The sequence below is a fragment of the Bubalus kerabau genome, chromosome 14 (assembly GCF_029407905.1).
Source record: "Bubalus kerabau isolate K-KA32 ecotype Philippines breed swamp buffalo chromosome 14, PCC_UOA_SB_1v2, whole genome shotgun sequence".
Classification (NCBI taxonomy): domain Eukaryota; kingdom Metazoa; phylum Chordata; class Mammalia; order Artiodactyla; family Bovidae; genus Bubalus; species Bubalus kerabau.
The window spans coordinates 69,926,771-69,947,288 of record NC_073637.1 but is presented as its reverse complement, the minus strand read 5'-3'; the positions used below and the strand labels follow the sequence as shown (position 1 = coordinate 69,947,288).

Genomic DNA, 20,518 nt, shown 5'->3' with positions numbered 1-20,518 from the left:
AGTGTAATTACAGATGGGTTGGGCCCATATTTAACATATGCATTCTCTGTAAACTGTGGATCACTTTGTTTTTGTCTGAATCTAGTTTGGCATATCTAGCAATCACAGTTGCCTGAGAACTACAGTTGAGAAGGATAAGAAGAACCGCTTGTAGAAGAGAAGTCACTGCTTTCCCAGGCAAACAAAAAGTCTTCCCTGAAGTGGGACCATGTCTTAGAGAGAAACCAGAATTAGACGCTGGGTTTTGATCCTTTTTTTTTTTTTCCCTCATCTGCTCTGCAAGGAAAGACTTCTGAATATTAAAATGTACCAAAGGCACAAAGAGCAAGAAATTGTTTAGAACCTGAGGAGTCTATTGATATTTATATCAGGGGAGAAAGAAATCTTACGTTTCATCCAATTTAATTCTCCACACTCTTTAAGCTTTGGAATCTTAAAGATTAGAGCTAGATCTTATATTATGTTTGAACAGTTGATCAAAAGGTCTTTGTTGATGAATGAAAGAGGTATAAAAGTGTTGGGATGATTTTCATTGTGTTCTTTTTGGATTCTGCCTTTTCAGGGTGTAACAGTGGATTTTGGGGCTAGAATTGACTTGTCCAAGATCACATAGTTAGCTAGTGGTAGATGTATAAATTGGGCACAGGCTATATGATTTATTGATGTTTTTTCCCCTTACCATAACATATTTCCTGTTTGACTCCTTCTTCCTCATTCCCTACACTGATGACTAGCACTTAATACACTTACTTCTGGCCATGTTTGATGAATAAATGAAGTTCCAAGTGGAATGCACATTATTTGTTATATACTCTGCATTAATGTGGTTCGTGTGTTTTTGTGCAAAATGAATATTTAAAGTGATGTTTAGATAGTTTCTGAGTTTCCAGCCAGAAATGTGCTCCTGCTAACTCCTTTATTGTCTGTAAACCTTTTGGCTCATTCGGGGAGGAGGGCTGAGAGCATTGGGATCTGGAAGACCCATAGAGATCAGGGACTGAAATCAAGTTGATTTGTAAATCTTGGAAAGATTGTAGGCAGAGATAAAAGCTTCTTGGAGATTAGAATCAAAACTAGAAACAAAATCCTCATGAATTAATACCACATTTTATGTGAGTAGCAAACTGCTGTTGCAGGTTGAGGGGGAACATTCTTTGAATTTTTAGACTAAAATTATGTCAGTGCCTTCAGGGAAAAGAGTCTGTGGAACTGAGGGCCCAAGTAGAAGTGCTTTTTCCAGTGGTGGGTGAAGGTTTGTCTTCTGACATCTTTTTTCTTGAATACTAATGTTGTAAAAGTTAGTGTAATAATGTAAATACGTTTGAGCCCTAGTTTTTCAGAAAATAAGTCTGTGGGATGATATTTTGCATAAATGAATTTTGTTAAAAGACAATAACATGAGACATTGCCACCCTGATGTACTCTGTGCTCAGAACTCTGATAGGCACTTCTCATTTATTGCCTATAATTGGTGGTATTACTTGCCACGGCTGTATTTGAGGTGACTGAGCAGAAGTCAGATGCTCAGTTTTTCTACCTTTAGATAGTCCTGGTTTGATACTATACTCTTTCAAGAGAGCAGTGAAGGTTGAATCACTTTTTATTGCAGTCTCTGATGGATGCAGACCCCATTAGTGATGGGTCAGACCCTTCATTTGCATTGTTGAGCTAATAGTCTAGGTCACCCATTTCCTAATTTCTTTACCAACATTCAGCATCTTACCTTGAAAGCTTTTCTCCACAAGCTTCAGTCTGGTAATGGGAGAACTGAGTGTAGAATTAACAGGAAACTCTTTAAATGCCAGATCTGCTGGTACCTGGCTGCAGGGCTTTCAGCAGGTTACTTAGTTTTCTCATCTATGGAAAGGAGATGAGTCACTGTAGCTGTTCATCGAGATGCTGTGAGGATTAATGATCACTTAGGAGAGGGCCTGGCGTAGACTTGGCGCTGGTCCCTGGCTGACGCACATTGAAATGGATGGCTAATAAGATATGTTGATCAAAGAACCTTTTTTGAGGTTTTAAACCTGAGGCTGAGAAGAATGATGGTGCTGCTGACCAGATAGGAAAGACAAAAGGAGAGGCTGACTTTTTTTTCTTTCTTTCTTTTTTTGTGGCTGTTGTGTTTTGGTGATAAGAAGAGGTGTCTTTCCTCTTCAGCTGCTAGTCTTCTGTGAAGAACAAGTTCAGGATCAGTGATTCTCAGTCTTTCCTGGACATTAAACTCACCTAGGGAGCTTTTCAAAGCTTTCTGTGCCTGGGCCCCACTCAGGACCAATTAAACCAGAATCCCAGCCAGCTGGGAAAGCTCCCCGGGTGATTCTCACTTCTAGAAGATTTGAGAACTACTGTTCTGGATGCTTGTTTGATCTTCTCCCAGCTTCTAGGAAAGACTGAGGGCAAGAGGAGAAGGGAGCGACAGAGGATGAGATGGTTGGATAGCATCACTGACTCAGTGGATGTGAGTTTGAGCAAACTCAGGGAGAGAGTGAAGGACAGGGAAGCCTGGTGTGCTGCAGTCCATGGAGTTGCAAGGAGTCGGACACGACTTAGTGTCTGAACAACAATAACAGCTTTGAAGGAAGTCTGGCACGCAAGATTTTGTCCTCTTAAACCCACTGTCCACTGCACGTGACCAGCCACGTGGCGTGCAGTGGCTTCCCAGGACAGATCTGCTGCTGGGCACAGTCTAAGCTGCATACAATTGGGAAATACTCGCACCCTCCCAGGGCTTGCCTTGTGGCTCAGCTGATAAGGAATCTGCCTGCAATGTGGGAGTCCTGGGTTCGATCCCAGGGTTGGGAGGATTCCCCTGGAGAAGGGAAAGGTTACCCACTCCAGTATTCTGGCCTGGAGAACTCCAAAGAGTCGGATACCACTGAACAACTTTTCATTTTTCATGCCCTCCCAGCCTTTTCCTTTTCTAGCCTGCTCTTCAACATCTCTTTCTGCTGGTTCACACTCTTCTGATAATTATGTTGGTGGATTAGGATACATGTGAGAACTCTTTAGACAAAAGATTATACATGTATAAATTAAATTTGTCCGAGGACGTCTTTAAAAATTTGAAATGTATACCTCGCCTTTTGAAAACTCTCCTCGGTGGAATGAAGGGTGCCTGTCTCTTTGGTCTGGTTGCATAAAAGCATGTTTGGTCAGCTTGTTAGATTTGCCTGAGTTCAGGCTTTGAGCAGAGAGATGGTGTGTTTGACTGATTGGAAATGTATTCTAGGGCTTGTCTGAATGTACCGCTCATGTGTAAGCCGTCTACACGTGTCTTAATGATGGCCCTCTTATTGTAACTGCACTTCAGTTCAGCTTTTTGGACCTGGTTCAAGTCGAATTAATTCCATGGAACTAGAATGTTTCCGGTTGGAGCCGGGAAGAGAGACTGCTTTAGGCTGTCTTGTGAATAAGACATCCGAGTTGTCTTTAGTTCTTGCTTAAGTAAAAAAGCAGCAGCCCATTATCCACTCTATTCATAGTTTACTTTGTTCAGATAGCTAATTCGGGAGCATGTTTGCCCTCGCTCAACTCTAAAACACAGTTTTCCATCCCTTGAATAAAAGGGGGTATCTTTAATTGACTCAGGGGGGAAAAAAAACCTTGTTTAAGAATTCTGGAGTTCTCAAAGCTTTTAAAAACGGCTCGGCAGGATAACATTAAAATGCTGACCCTTTAGAAACTGCCATTCAACATGGATCTGTCCTACAATACAGTTGGAAAGAAGTATTATTCTGAGCAAGCTGTTAAAGTGAGCTGTTTGCTATGATTCATAGGCTTTTAAACCTGATGAGTCTGTAATAGCCAGAATAAAATTCAGCATTATTACTGTTTATTATTTTGGTGAGAACAGGGTTAAGTGTGTCCTTAGAAAAATATTAAGCCTTTACAGAGACTAGTCTTAGCAATTTAGGAAGCAGACATGTGAGTTCTTCTCCCTTCCCCCAGTGGAGGGCACGGCAACCCACTCTAGGATTCTTGCCTGGAGAAACCCGTGGACAGAGGAGCCTGGCGGGCTACAGTCCATAGGATCACACAGAGTCAGACATGACTTAAGCAACTTCGCACACACATATGCACACACCCCCAGTGTATCCTGATAGATGTTCCAGAGCACTGATAGAATAAAACTGGCAGATAAAGGCATTTGCTCTTAGTGGAAATTTTGGTCTGTTGGAGGCATTATTAACTCTAGCATTTGCTCAGGGGTTCTCAAAGAGGACAGATCAGAGCTTCTTATCACCAAGGAACGTGTTAGACGTGCGGGTTCTGGGCCTAACTCCAGGCCAACCAAATCGAATCTGTGGGTGGGATCCAGCAACCTGAGTTTTTAAAAGCCCCTCGGTTGATGTCTGTGGCTCAGTAGACTTTGAGAACTCCTGAAAAATGGTTCTCATCCCTAACAGTCCAGGCGCCACTAAAGGAGGGCTCCTGGGGGAGCCCACGTGTCCCTGGGCTTTTGCTTTGTTTCGCTGTTTGTTTCCAGCTGTCTTGGTGATTCCGCTGTGCAGGCAGGCTTGTAGACCACTGCTTTAGGGCGTCACTACCAAAAATGGGGGCCCTGTTCTGGCAGCCTGAGCATCACCTGGGAGCTCATTAGAAATCCAGAACCCCAAACCCCACCTGAGACTGCTGACTTCTAATTTGCATTTTAACAAGACTCCCAGTGACTCATAGGCACATTATAGTTGGTGAAACACTACTTTATAGAAACAGTGAGTTCCCTTTATAGAAGCCAGCCCCTAGAATGCCCTTAATTTACAGTTCTGTTGAGGAGACAGAATAGCTGCTTCGGCTTCTGTCTGATGTTGACCCAGGGAAGCAGGCAGTGGTTGGGAAGAAAAGGATGGCTTGGGAGATCCTCCTGGGACTGTCAGGCTTAACAGTAGCCCATAGCCATCGTCATTTAAGCAGTGAAGACACGGTCAGTGCAAGTAACAAAAATCCTAGCTTGGATCGGCATGAGCAATAAAAAGGAACTCTTGGCCGAGATGATGCAGAAGCCCAGGAGTCGTTTTGCCTTCAGTCTGGGCTGCATCCAGAAGCTAAAGTATCAGGTCTCAGGTTTTACATGTCTCTCAGTACAACTTTCCTTTCTTAGGTTTAACTCCCAGGACTTATACTGATTAAGGTAACAGCTCAGCTGTTGTTAAAAAGAGATCCCCAAATACAGTGTCTTAAAATAGCTGTTTTATTTCCTTTTGACATAACAGTCCAAAGACAGGGCTGCTGGGATGGTTCTGCTGTTTTCACATGCAGCTCTCATCTGTGGCTCCAAGATGGCTGCTTCATCTTTACTGTCTCCCAGCCAGGAGAGAGGGTCAAGGAGAAGATGGGCACATTCTTTTTTTTTTTTTGGCCATACCCTACAACATGTGGGACCTTAATTCCCCAACCAGGGATTGAACCAGCGCCCCCTGCGTTGGAAGGTGGAGTCAGTCTTAACCATTGGACTGCCAGGGAAGTCCCTGTCCATTATTCTTAAGGCCATAGCCTGGAAGTGTATGCATCACTGCCACCTATTAATACACCCCATTGGTCAGAGTGTACAAGATGCAATGCAGGTTGGGAAATGTAGTTTTTCCACGGGCATCCACACGCCTGGTAAAAATCTGGGGAGGTTGTATTACTAAAGACAGGAAGATTTTAGATATTGATGACAACTAGAAGAGACCACTCCCCTTGCGGTGGCAAGATGGGTCTGGCAACTCCAGGTTAGCAAGCAGCCCATCCTCTCAGCAGATGTGGTAGAAAGAGCTTCTCTGCCAATCATTCTACTAAGAATCCGAGAAGAGCATGTCATTGACTCTTGATTGGCTTGACCTGACCGTGTCTGGCCTGGGCCACGAGCATCATCCCTGGAACTATAAGTGGAGGAAGAGGCTGAATCCCGTAGACGGTGCTGGGAAAGGCTTGGGTCCCCAGATAAAAACGGGGGGACTGTTAACCTGAGTGGGGAGAATGAACCTGTTGGAGTGGGACACCTCGTCTTCCCTTCCCTGCACTCTGGCTCTTACTATAATCCCTTTTCTTTCCTCTTTCAAGCCTGCTGCTGCTGCTACTGCTGCTAAGTCGCTTCAGTCGTGTCCGACTCTGTGCGACCCCATAGACAACAGCCCACCAGGCTCCCCCGTCCCTGGGATTCTCCAGGCAAGAACACTGGAGTGGGTTGCCATTTCCTTCTCCAATGCATGAAAGTGAAAAGTGAAAGTGAAGTCGCTCAGTCCTGTCCGACTCTTAGTGACCCCATGGACTGCAGCCTACCAGGCTCCTCCATCCATGGGATTTTCCAGACAAGAGTACTGGAGTGGGGTGCCACTCACCTTACTTGATTTTTCCAGAGTAAGATGTTTGGCACATGCAACATTTGGCCTTGGGGCTTACACTCCTGAGGACCATGTCTTGGAAGTGGGCTCATATCTTGCAGGGGGAGAGGGGGTCATAACTGGGAAGGGGTCCTAACTGGGAAGCAGAGGTTGTAACCTGGATGTAGGTTCAGGCATTGCCCTTTATCCATGTGAAAACTTCTGCATCCATCTATTTAGTGACCAGTTAAATAGCAGATGTAGTACAGAGTAAACTTACACTTTTAACTGGCATTTGGACCTAGACAGGCAAGGGAAGTGGAGAACTTGGGGGTGCTAAAGCCAGGGGTAGGGGAGTGTTTACTGTCAACTTAGTTGTGTATGGAATATTTGAAGATTATTGGCACATTAGATAAAAGACATTTTAAGAGCAAATGTATTTGATGAGTCTACTAAACATAGGAGAGTGCAGCAATGTACTTTTGATGTCTTATTTTAGTGATTGGTAAATATTAATAAAGGAGAAGATAAATTTGTTTATCTTTGACTGGTAAATGCTTTTTTAAAAACATTCTAAATAGTTTGCATCTTTAACAGCAAAAGATTGTATAAATAGAGGTCTTTAGTACATCAAACAGTGATGAATGTTATAAAAATGATGAATTGTGCTGTTTACCTCTCATTCTCAAGGTTTTGTTTCCTTTAATATGTATATTTTAGTAACTTATTCATTGCACAAAAGATCTGAGGTGGTTTCCAAGACTGCGCACTTTTCCACAAACTTTAAAAGAAATGGTATAAGTGGTTGAATTATATGCAACAGGAGCATTTTTAAAGCATACTATGTTTAAAAACAGTTGTAACAGTTAAATGATAGAAAAATAATGCATAATATTCAAAATTACATGCAGTTTCCAAGCCTCTCAACTGAATGCTTATTGTCCTTTTTAATAAAAATATGGATTGCAGGCATATCTGATATAAATGAGTTAAAATTTCATTTGCCCAGAACTTGGTGTATTACATTAATAAGATTTACCCAAAACGCTATTGTTGGTTTAATAAATATTAAAAGATGCTTCCTAGTGTTTGCTGTTTTTCTCCCTGGGCATTCACTGCTCTTGTGAGCCTTTACCAGACTGCTTTTGTAGTTTTGTGCCTTGAGGTATAAATAGAGACAGAAAACCCAGAAGATTCAAACTAGTTCCATATCATAAACTATTTGCAGATGTGTTTAGTATTCATTCAGAAAAGCCTTTTAGTTAATTTCATATAAAACTACTCTCCTTTAGCATCTCCATATGCGAGAGCTTGTATTTATTTTACAGGAAAATTTAAAAACAAAAATATTTTTCTGGAAAGCATCATCATCTTACAAGCACCAGGAAGACATAATTTGATGGCTTACATCTGACCTTTTGCCTTCTTAGATCTTTCATTGTTTTGGACAGTTAGGAATATAAAGGGTGGTAGCTTCCGAGGAGACAGATTTTGATTGAATAAAAGAAAGCCCTTTCTGAAAGGCAAGCAGGGATGGAATAGGCCACTTCAGAAGTAGTGAGGCCCCAGCCTAGAAGTAAGTGAGCATGTGCTTGGATGGGCATTTGTTTGGGATCTTTAGAAGAGATTCAGAGCATCAGCTGGCTGGGAGGTTAGTTGACCTTTATTGCTTCCTTCTAACCTTAGATTCTATTGTTCTTATAATATTTTGAAGTTAGACACTGAGCAACTTAAAATAGATTTCCTTTCCTTTCCTAAGAACTTTGTTTTAGACTACACATTGTTTCCTTAGTCGAAGATACAATTTTCTGTCCAACTGAAAATTGGACAGATTTTGATTGGCCAACTTTTAGGGAACAGGGAAACTATTGAAATGTGCTGCTGCTGCTAAGTCGCTTCAGTCGCGTCAGACTCTGTGTGACCCCATAGACGGCAGCCCACCAGACCCCGCCGTTCCTGGGATTCTCCAAGCAAGAACACTGGAGTGGGTTGCCATTTCCTTCTCCAGTGCATGAAAGTGAAAAGTGAAAGTGAAGTCACTCAGTCGTGTCCGACTCTCAGCGACCCCATGGACTGCAGCCTCCCAGGCTCCTCTGTCCATGGGATTCTCCAGGCAAGAGTATTGGAGTGGGGTGCCATTGCCCTCTGACATTGCCTCAAACTTAAAGGGACCTTTACAGGTACTTAAAACAGGCAGAATGGCCAGCTTGATTGCCTAATGTGAGCCAGAGAGGTGTGTACCTGGGGGATGAGCAAACTCAAGTCACAGCGAGGGGCCAGGACTTGAGGGCAAAGGAAGAGTCTCCAAAGGATTAGAAGCAGCTGGTCTCCAAGCCAGCATGGAGGGTGTTAGGGAAAGGAGCCACCGTCCCCGTGTGTCCCAGCGGTGGGAAGTCGGCTGAGCTGCCCAACCATTCACTCCTCCGTCACTTTGTGACACACAACCCAGGTCCTTTGCTTAGACTGGATGAGGCAGTCATGCTGTGTCATGATCACCAATGACCCGTGGGCTGTGAAAGTCGCTCAGTCGTGTCCAACTCTTTGTGACCGCATGGACTGTAGACCATGGAATTACCCAGGCCAGAATACTGGAGTGGGTAGCCTCTTCCTTCTCCAGGGGGGTCGTCCCAACCCAGGGATCAAACCCAGGTCTCCCGCATTGCAGGCGGATTCTTTACCCGCTGAGCCACCAGGGAGGCCCCTATGGCTTTCCTTATGAGGCTTAAGCTACTATTGTGAAAAACACCCCCAAAACAAATGATGGGCTGCAGGTTAGGAACTAACAGGAGGACAGTAGGTTGGGAACTGTTTCTGTATCTCTTCACTGTTGTCCACAGAGCACCTGCTTCATGTTTTCTTGTTTATTCTGCATGAAGCAAGAGACTGCTGGCCAGGTAGCCACAAGACTTGGGTTCCTATAAGCTGGCCTTTCTCTGCCAGTAACCAGCAGTGACCTCTGGCACATCTCTCAGCCTCTTCTGTCTCATTTTCCCTATTTCTAAAATCCATGATCTCTGCCACGGAACGTGCTATAGCTCTATAATGGCTGAACTTTCTTTTTTAAAGGAAATAATTTTTTTTTCTCCTTTCTACCTGCTGCCTCGGAATAAAGTTTTCAAAATTCCAGTCCACATTGCAACATGGTACTCTATTCTCTTCTCCTTTGTCAGCTGAGTACATTGGTTCCAGTTGTCATTTAGAATGCTATAATCTTCATGACTAACCATTTCCTCTCTCGGAGACGCCACTCCATCTAGCTGCTGTCGCTCAGATTTCTTCCTCCCAGATAGGAGGATGGAGGTTGCTTCTGAATATGGGAAATTGAAATTTTTTGGAGTAGGAGGTGAAATTCTCACAGTAGGGAGAATGTGGTCCACCTGCTGGAGGCAGGAAACAGCTGCAGTGTAAAGGCCAGCTGTCCTTCTTCTGTGGATCAGAGTTCCCAGCAGATTTCTTTCCTCATTTTTAGTCTCTGAGTATTACACACTACATGTACAGTTTCGTTGTCCTGGAATCTAATAGTTCTGTTGAAAACTGGCAAGCAAATGCACTCTGGGAAGTTCCTGAGGCTTCAAGTAGCTTAAGTATGGTATTCTGGGGGGGGGTCCCAAGGACTGACTGAATCTCCTCTTCCAAAGGTGGTGGACATTTCACCCAGTACGATTCAGCCACAGATTTTCAAATTTGAATATCTCCCAAATGCCTGTGAAGTTGATGGCCAGAATTATTATGAAAAATGCTGCCTAACTGTGATCACGACACACCCACTGATTTACAGCTCATTAGCCCCAGGACTGCCCAGAGATGCCTTTCCAGGTGGATGGGTCTGCTTCCTCAAGTACTGTCCTCACGCTGCCTGGATTAGAATTATCTTGGGGGAGGGAGGGTAGTTTATTGAAAGTGCACATTCTTGGCTCCCACCCTCGACTCTGCATTTTAACGTCTAAATACTGAAGTTATAGAATAACTGCTCTAGGCTGGAGAACTAGAAAGCTTGGAAGGACTTTCTATGGACTCCACCTCTCTGCTAATAACCTTTTCGGTATTTTTATTTCTGGTCTGAGTGGTTTAGTCGTTAAATTGTGTCTGACTCTTGTGATCCATGGACTGTAGGCTACCAGGCTCCTCTGTCCATAGGATTTTCCAGGCAAGAATACTGTAATGGGTTGCCATTTCCTTCTCTGGGGGATCTTCCTCACCCAGGGATCGAACCCAGATTCCCTGTGCTGCAGGCAGATTCTTTACCGATTGAGCTACCAGGGAAGCCCTGGTCTGAGGTCCTCTATTAAATACGAAATTTGACACTGAACTCAGGGTCAAAACATGCCTTGCATTATCTGAAAACAATTTATTGTTAAAAAAAATCGTTTGCTTGGCCATGCATCACTGCCAAACAGTCTTTCTTTTTGCTCTTTGTAGTTGATGTACATATTTGTGTGTGTGTGTGTATAATTTAATAGCTTTCTTAAGATAGAACTCATATACCACAAAGTCACCCGTTTAATGTGTACAGTCTAGTGATTTTGGTATTTTCACAGTTGTGCAACATTTGCCACAATTTGATTTTAGAACATTTTTCATCATCCCAAAAGGAAACCCTCTCATTCCATCAGCAGTCAGCTCTCATTCCACCCCCACTAAGTCCTAGGTAACCACTAATCTGCCTTCTGTCTTTGTAGATTGTCTCTATAGTTTTGTCTGTTCTGGACGTTTTGTGTAAGTGAAGTCGTATAATATGTGGTCTTTTGTGACCAGTTTCTTTCACTTAGCATATTTTCAAGGTTCATCCATGTTGATACACAGATGAGTACTGAATTTCTCTTTATTGCCAAATAATATCTTGTTATATGGACGTACCAAATTTTGTTTACCCATTCATCAGTTGATGGACATTTGGATTGTTTCAACTTTTGAGCAATTATGAACAATACTACGGGGCTTCCCTAGTGGCTCAGATGGTAAAGAATCGGCCTGCAATATGGGAGACCTGGGTTTGATCCCTGGGTAAGGAAGATCCCCTGGAGAAGGAAATGGCAACCCACTCCAGTATTCTTGCCTGGAGAATCCCATGGACAGAGGGGCTGGGTGGTCTACAGTCCATAGAGTCGCACAGAGTCAGACATGACTGAAGTGACTGAGCAGGATGAACAATACTGTTCTGAAAATTCATGTACAGGTTTGTGTGTGGACATATGGTATTATCTCTCTTGGCTGAATACATAGGAGTGGAATTGCTGGGTCATATGGTAACTCTATGTTTAACATTTTGTGAAACTGTCAAACTGTTTTCCAAAGTAGCTGGAATATTTTATATTTCCACCAGCAGTGTACGAGGGTTCTCTGCATCCTTGCTAACACTTCTTATTATCTGGCCTTTGATCATAGTCCTTCTAGTGAGGGTGTCGTGGTACCTCTTTGTGGATTTTTGTTTACCTAATGACTAATGACATTGAGCATCTTTTTGTGTTCCTATTAACCACTTGTATTTCCCTTTGGAATATGTCTGTTTAAATCTTTGCCCACTTTAAAATTGGGTTATTTTTCTTATTACTGAGATTTGAGTGTTCTTTATATGTTCTAGCTGCAGGTCATTTATCAGATATTTAGTTTGTAAATCTTTTCTCCTATTCTCTGGATTGTCTTTTCATTCTCTTGGTAGTGTACTTCAAAGCACAGAAGTTATAATTTTTATTAAGTCATGTTTATTTTTCTTTTGTTGCCATATGTGAGGAACATTTTCCTCACTTTATTCCTATGTGTTTTAAGAATTTTCTGTTTTTAGGTCTTACATTTATGTTTGTAATCCATTTTAAGTTAATTATTAATTTTTGCATGTGTTATGAAGTAGAGGTACAGCTTTTTTTTTTTTTTTTTTGCATGTGGTTACTAGGTGTCCCATCATATTTTGTTAAAAAGAATATTCTTTCTTTCATTGCATTGTCTTGGCACCCTTGTCAAAAATTACCATAATGACCAGTAGACTATAAATGTAAAGATTTATTTCCAAACTCTTGATTTTACTCCATTTATCTGTATGGTCTATATGCAGTATTATATGGACAAATTTATCTATATAAATTTATATATATATATATATATCTGTTAAATATATTTAATATCCATTAAATATATCTATTGAGTTCTGTCGCTCAATCATATCCGACTCTTTGCGACCCCATGGACGGTAGCCTGCCAGGCTTCTCTGTCCATGGAATTCTCTAGGCAAGAGTACTGGAATGGGTTGCCATTTCCTTCTCCAGGGGATCTTCCCGACTAGGGGATCAAATTTGGGTCTCCTGCATTGCAGAAGGATTCTTTATTCTCTGAGCCTCTTACCTGGTGGCTCCCTGTGTGTGCTCGGCCACCCCTTAAACAATGGTATGTTTTATCATTGTTGGCTACACGTGTAACTATAAGAATAAAGGTATATCCTACTACTGCAGATGGTGATTGTAGCCATGAAATTAAAAAACGCTTACTCCTTGGAAGGAAAGTTATGACCAACCTAGATAGCATATTGAAAAGCAGAGACATTACTTTGCCAACAAAGGTCCGTCTAGTCAAGGCTATGGTTTTTCCAGTGGTCATGTATGGATGTGAGAGTTGGACTGTGAAGAAGGCTGAGCGCCAAAGAATTGATGCTTTTGAACTGTGGTGTTGGAGAAGACTCTTGAGAGTCCCTTGGACTGCAAGGAGATCCAACCAGTCCATTCTAAAGGAGATCAGCCCTGGGATTTCTTTGGAAGGAATGATGCTAAAGCTGAAACTCCAGTACTTTGGCCACCTCATGGAAAGAGTTGACTCATTGGAAAAGACTCTGATGCTGGGAGGCATTGAGGTCAGGAGGAGAAGGGGACGACAGAGGATGAGATGGCTGGATGGCATTACCGACTCGATGGACGTGAGTTTGAGTGAACTCTGGGAGTTGGTGATGGACAGGGAGGCCTGGCGTGCTGCGATTCATGGTGTCGCAAAGAGTCAGACATGACTGAGCGACTGAACTGAACTGATCTCATATTTTATTGGTAATTCTGGTGAGAAGAGGCTAGGAAGCACATAAGAAGGGGGATTGAAGTGATCAGTGCTCTTCGTTTAATGGTATGAAAACCCTAGTCACGTGCTCTCAGGATATTTCTTGGTTATTTTAATGTTTAACGATAAAATATGTGGCATAGAAAGAGTAAGAAACAAAACTTTGCTGTGACACTGGGGGCTTCTGCCTTGTGGTAATAGTTAGGAAGATGGCCTTACCTTGAGAGCAGTTATCTTGCAGATAAATAGCTGAAACTTCTTTCAGAAATGTCTAACTTTTGTTCTTGGGTTCATGGGAATTTGAGAGATACAGGCTTTTAATTGTTCACAGCTGGTGCATGAATATAGTGGTAATAATAATTAGGAACAATACGGTTCACCTCTCAAGTTGTTAGTTTTAATCCACTAAAGTTTTTTGATCTGAAGTCTGGCAGCGTTTTCCAGTGGGAACGTTTGGAGGGGTTCCATCCTAGTTTTCAGTCAGGAAGTATGCGTGTCTGCCTTGTCTCGCTAATTTGTTACAATGATTTCCATGGTTTGATTTTCATGTCTTCCACCTAAAAGCACACACGCAAAACCAGCCTGCACTCCAGACATCCTTACTACTTGAGCAGGTGCAGCAGGCACCATGAGCCTGGATCAAGCATATCTGGGGAGTTTCGGCCTCGGGTGTGGCCCCCCATGGCCACTTGATGGAGATGGGAGCCTTGTTAGGAGAGGAAAAAGTGAGTTTGAATTACATGCTTGTGAATGGAGGCCAAACGTCAGTGTGGTTGACACTTATTACTTCCTTGGGATGAAAAGAATGCTTCCAATTCCCTAGATAGTAGAAGTAATCATAAAGCTGATTTTATAAGTTATTTATTCCTCCCACCTTGCTTTTTGTCAAGTTTTCAAATTCCAGAGTATTAAGACAAGTTTCTGGAGGCATTCACTCTCCATGACTCCATCTTAGGGAAATTTTTCTAAGTGATAAATATTTATAAGCGAGTAAGTATGGATTTCCCTGGCTGTCCAGTGGTCAATTCTGCATTTCCACTACAGAGAATGTGGGTTCAATCCCTGGTCAGGGAACTAAGATCCCACATGCTGCATGGCACAGCTAAAAAAAGAGGGGGGAAAGAGAAAGAGAATAAGTATTAAAAACACATGTATTCTTGAACAGTGATTTCAATGAAAGCAGTATTCTGAGAAATTTTAAAGCAACAACAAAAGAGTTTTCGTATGAGAATGTGTAATTATATCAGATTGTTAAAAGATACCTCTTTCACCTTGGATACCTTGGGGTGAAGAAAATCTTAAATTGACATTGCATATGTGAAAGAAATGTAAATCCTAATTTTGGTTATTTTTAGAAGTTAGTAGTAGAACATTAATTACATGAACAAATTTATAGCTTCTCATAATTCACGCTGACCCCTGGTTTGGCTGAGGCAGCCCACTCTTGTGTTCTGGAACTAAGTGATTTCTCCTAGCACATCCTCTTTGCTTTTCCCACAAGACTTCCTGGAATAAGACGGCGTTTGCCAGGTAGAGTTGATACAAGAATCCTGCCAAGATAACTTTGTGATGACAACCTTTTTTGCTTTTAAAAGTACACATTGTAAGAAAGCTCCCTTGAATCTACAAATAAAACCCATTTTATGAAGCTAGGTTGTTATTCACATTGTACTTCCAGGAAGGCAAATTGGAATTAGTTTTCATTTCAGAGGGCCGTGAAAGTGAAGTGGAACAAGTCAGAGAGCCGTGGGAGAGGTTGTGACCTTGTGGAAATACCAGGTCAGTATTGGGAATTAGTGTGAGATCCCCAAATGCAGCAATTTCTAAGTGGGTGATTTTTGTCATTTTATTCACTTTTGCTAGCTCATGAAAAATTGTCAGAGTGAACAGAGGGACAGCATTAATCTCCTGAATAAGGAGCCTTTACATCCCTACCCCTCGAAGACTCTTTTTTTTCATCACAACCTATTTGTAGGTGATCAGCGTGCGGACACTGCATGTGCTTATGTCTTCTAAGTATTTGCTTCTGGAGAGCCAGCTTGAAAAAGCAAAACAGAAAAATCCATTGGCATTTTGAGAGTTGAATCCACAGAAGATGTTGTTTGCAATGTGCTAAAAACATAAGGTTCAAACAGCCGGAACAGGCCTGGTGCCAGGCAGTTTTACTGGGAGAGAAAGAGGAGGTCTGAAGCAGTCCTTTTAGGATTATCTCCAACTCAGCAGCTGCTGTCTGAGTTTGATTATGCACATCCTGCTCCGGGAGACCTGCCTTAACCCTCCGGCCCCTGGGGAATCTCAGGCCTCTCTTTAAACAAAAGGCTCTTCCCCTGGACACCCAAGGGCAAAAGCCAAAACAATATGGAGGTTAAAAGAACGTGGAGCTTTTGAAGACTGGATTTGAGAGAACAGTCTAGGAAGGAAACTTGAGTGCAGAAGTTTGGAACTTGTAAGTGCCTTTTAAGACCCTCTCATTTTACAGATGAAGGAGCAGAGGCTTGGGGAAGTTAAGTGACTTAACCAGAAAGAACTAGTCAGAACTGAAATCCAGGTCTCCTCGCCGCCCTCCTACCCCCCAACCCTCACCACCGCACCCCCCAGCCCCGCTTTGTATAGGATCACATGCTTTAAAGATGGGGTTCTCACTCCCATATAAATAACGCATTGTATATTTTTGAAAATTGAGCCGAAAGAGAAGAAACATTGAAAGAGCATTTGGAGTTAGGAGCTGACCAGGCATATTCAGATTTTTTTTTCAAGCAGTGGAGTTTCCTCAGTGTGTAAATAAGTGGACCAGTAAATAGATTATTCCAGTAAATTCTGCGTAAGATTTTTAAAGGTCAGTTCAGTTCAGTTCAGTTGCTCAGTTGTGTCCAACTCCTTGCAACCCCGTGAACTGCAGCATGCCAGGCCTCCCTGTCCATCACTAGCTCCCGGAGTTTACTCAAACTCATGTCCACTGAGTCGGTGATGCCATCCAACCATCTCATCCTCTGTCATCCCCTTCTCCTGCCTTCAATCTTTCCCATCATCAAGGTCTTTTCAAATGAATCGGTTTTTAAAGGTAGAACCAGGCATATTGGAGAGGTGTTGGGAGGGAAAAATTGAATCTAGAAAGATGGTTCTGAAAACTAGGAAGGATGTTTGTGTAAGGAACTCTTTTATTCAATGATTGTGGTATCTGGAGCCGGGCTACAGCCTCTGAGGATTTATGACCTCCAGTCTGGAGAAGGTAGGTGGGCTTCCACTATCTGAGTTGAGGAATGCATGTGGGATCCTTGAGCCTAAGGCTGACCAGGTAACAAAAGACTTTGTCAGAGAAGATAGCTGCCTAGAGTTCTTGGAGAGGAACGAGTGGTTGGTTGTTTTACATTTGTGTTGGGAAGTGAGAATTTTCCCTGCTCTGTGGTTGAAATAAGATGAAGTTTTCTTCCTTTTGAAGTTTGGGAAGATAATTTCTTACAGAAAATAATACTGAAATCCAGGGATATTACTAAAATGTGGATCCTTTCTCTTCTTGCCCGGTTAAAGGACTGAGCTGGTAGAGTTTTGTTTGGTATAACGGCACCGGGTAGCATTGTTGACCTAAAAGGGTTTTGATTAAACGAGAGAGAAAAATCAGAACGATCTTATTCACTAACATGCCAAGCGGATTTGCAGCCTATTTTTATACTTTTTAATAGTGGAATTTTTATTCTCCTTTTAAGGTTATATTGAATCTGAGCTGAGTATCCTTTTCTACACCCCACCATCCTTTCTGTGAAACCTAAGAGAAAAAGACTTATATTTAGGATACCCTGAGATACCCTGGGATGTGTTTCTTTGCACTTAATTATCTTTCTAGGATTTTGGTGACATCTGTAGCTGAAAAGAAAAGGAGCGATGGGTGATCTGGAGCATATCTCAAACGGGCGAATGTGAGAGTCTTCTTTTAGAGCTATGCCTTAGGAATGCCTTTTATTTAGTGGCCTAATTAGGACAGGCCTGTGTCGGTTTATTGATTGACAAGCTTTTGAAGTACCTGTTGCCTGCAAGTGTGAATTTTTAAAGCAGTTACCTGATTTTTTTTCTCCCCCTCTGACTTGGAGAAAAGTTAGGGCACAAGAAGACGCTATATATTATTTTCCTTGTTCTTCACCAAAGACAGAGTTTTGGGTTCTTTGGAAAAAGAAGTTTATCCAAAGGTCAGGAGCCCTTTCCTCCTTTGTTTCCCTTAATTGATAGCAGAGGCTCTTTGTCCCGTTGGGATACATTGTCTTAATGCTAGTCTTACGCTGTAATGATATCAAAGGAGGCAACTCAAGTGATTTTCTCTGTAGGCAATTGTTCAGTTTATGATATATTATAAAACTTTTTGAAGAGCTATTTATACTCATAAGAGAGGGGAAGTAGCTTAAGGATCTATGATCTTTATTTGAGATAGTTACTAATCTATCTAATTGGATCTTTAGAGCAAAATGGGCAGTTTGTGGATGTGTAGTGTAAGATGATGGCAGCCCGCGCCAGTGTTCTTGCCTGGAGAATCCCAGGGACGGGGGAGCCTGGTGGGCTGCCGTCTATGGGGTCGCACAGAGTCGAACACGACTGACGTGACTCAGCAGCGGTGTAAGATGAATTCTGTGGAAGTACCACCTCGGAACTGTCAGCTTGCCCAGAAGTGACATTCCTCAGCTGGGAACTTTCTTTGGGTTGTTGTTATTCAGTCGCTAAGTCGTGTCCTATGATTTGTGACCCCACGCCAGCCTTCCTTGACCTTTACTATCCCCCAGAGTTTGCTCAAACCCGTGTCCATTGAGTTTGTGATGCCATCCAACCATCTCATCCTCTGTCACCCTCTTCGCCTCCTTTCTCTGGGAAGGGTGTATTTATATATATATATATATGTCTATTTCTGGATTAGTTTCACACAAGTGAAGTGTCTTTCCCACCTGCTGCTCTTTGCCTGGGGTTGGAATTTTTCCCTTTTAGTGCTTGTCACTTGGCCTTTGAATGGAAATGTGTCCTTCCTTTCAGAATCAGAAGATTGTGTAATTCATCAGGAGAAATTTCTCCGAAGACTTATTAATTCAGTTCCTCCATGGCAAACTCCCCACACTACAATGATAAACCTCTGAATTTGAAATCCCTTAAAATTTTTTTTCTTCCCAAAATGTGTACAATGAATTTCTGAGCTGCTAAAAATCCCACATTGTATCTCACTGTCATTCTCTGTAATCTCTTTTTAGAGGATTTGGTGTTGTTTGGCTGCTCCAGCTAAACCAAATTAACACGAAATTCAGGCTTTTGAAGTGTAGAAGCAGTGTGGGAAGAATAACGGGAGATCCTAGGTTTCCTTGAAGAAGAAAGAGGGATCTATGGTGAATACACATGAATGTCCCTTCCCCGGGGCCTCTGATGGTAAAGAATCCGCCATCAATGTGGGAGACCTGGGTTTGATCCCTGGGTTGGGAAGATCCTCTGAGGAAGGAACTGGCTACCCATTCCAGTATTCTTGCCTGGGAAATCCCATGGACAGAGGAGCCTGGTGGGCTAGAGTCCATGGGGTCACAAAGAGTCGGACACGACCAAGTGACTAACACACACACACACTCAATCATGTTTGAAAATGTGACTTAGTAATTTTGGTTGGGAGTTAAGCTTGTTCCCGGTGCCTTGGGCCTCTTCCAGGAGTGGTGCTCAGAGTCCTAGGTACTGTTGGAGAGGGGCCTTTCATTCTTGGCGTTCTGGGGGAGATTTACGTCTGTAAGCCGGATAAAAATATGTGGCAAGGTGATTAGTTTAATTGGCCCACTAGTATAATTATTCAGTAGGAGGTGACTGTGGGATGGCTATTGTAGCCCAAAATGCCTGGTAGGAAGGGGGAGGAGACTCACTGAAAACAGCAGCAACGTTATAAAACGTTGGTTTAAATGTGCATTTAATAGCAAATTATCCTGTCACTTTAAGAAGGATGGAGGGATTCTTAACCAAGTGGGATTAGAATCCAACCCCCCACCCCACCCCGCCAAAAAAAAAAAAAGAGGTGGGCTTTTTTTGGCAAGGATAATTGTGGGGAATTCTGTGAACGATCTCTTTCCCCTTAAGTAGTACCGGGGGTAACAGGATTTAGTGAATGTAAACTCGCCCCAACCCTCAGCTAGTCATCCTTCCCCCAGGTGTTGCGACAGGCAGGGTGGCTGCAAGCTGGTGTGGCCCCAAGAGTGGGGGTGTCCTGGCTTCTTTCAGAAAAAGCCCAGTGGAAGGGAATGTGGTAAAGCAGCGGATTTTTCTTTCACATCAAAGGGCAGGGAATGTTGTGCAGACAGTGAGCTAAGGAGGAGGGAGCAGCCCTTTCCGTGCGCTTTGGGAAAGTATGTGTGGAACGCGGTGGTTCGGGGACCAGGCCCCCCCCCTGCCCCCCCGCAACCCCCAAGAGGGTCCAGGTGCCTGCCTGGTTGCTGTGTTCCTGGAGCCCAGTGACCGGAGGCTGAAATTGCAGCCAGATGAACCGAAAATAAAATTGATGGCTTTATTGGACATTCTTTTCGTGAAATTTAACTTTCTAATGTGCACATTTATCACTCTGGGGATGGCATTATCCGTGGCTGACCTTTGGTTTGGGGGAGCTGCCACTTGCTGACTGCTGCTCCCTTCAGCTCTGCTTTGATTCCTCTCCACATCTGCTGAACATGTGAGATAAATAAATATATATATATATACACACACACACGTATATATGTGTATGCATGTATATACTTTTTCCTCTGATGCACATTGACATCTGGCTAGAAAGATGTAATGAAAATCAATCAGAACTAATTTTAGCTAGCTATTCCAGTTTAGGGTCCCAGCTCTTCTGGTTTCTTTTCAGATGTAGACATTATGGCTTCCTACAAGTTGCTGGGGGAAGCATGGGGCAGCATTGGCAAGGCTCTTTGGGCAGGAGGCTGGGGGTCTTTGGCTTATTTCCATCCCTCTCCACACTGCCCCCCCCCACCCCGTTAATGATTTGGGGGTGGCTGGGAATCATAAGCCTGCAAGGCTTGTTATCAACGTGCTCAGTAATATTTAAAAATCTTCCTTCCCTTCCTCCTTTCCAGTAGGCATTAGAGCACGGCTGTGGTTACACCTAATAAACCTCAAAGACTTCCCTGGACTGTTTAATGGGACCTCATGGAAAGACAGCTCACTCCAGTGTTCTT

The 20,518-nt window shown here is 42.9% G+C and overlaps 1 protein-coding gene across 3 annotated transcripts in view; it reads left to right on the top strand.

Moving 5' to 3' along the window:
- Nucleotides 1–20,518, top strand: part of SDC2 (syndecan 2) — a 122,666-nt gene that overhangs the window by 14,466 nt on the left and 87,682 nt on the right. The gene's annotated exons all lie outside the window — the stretch shown is intronic.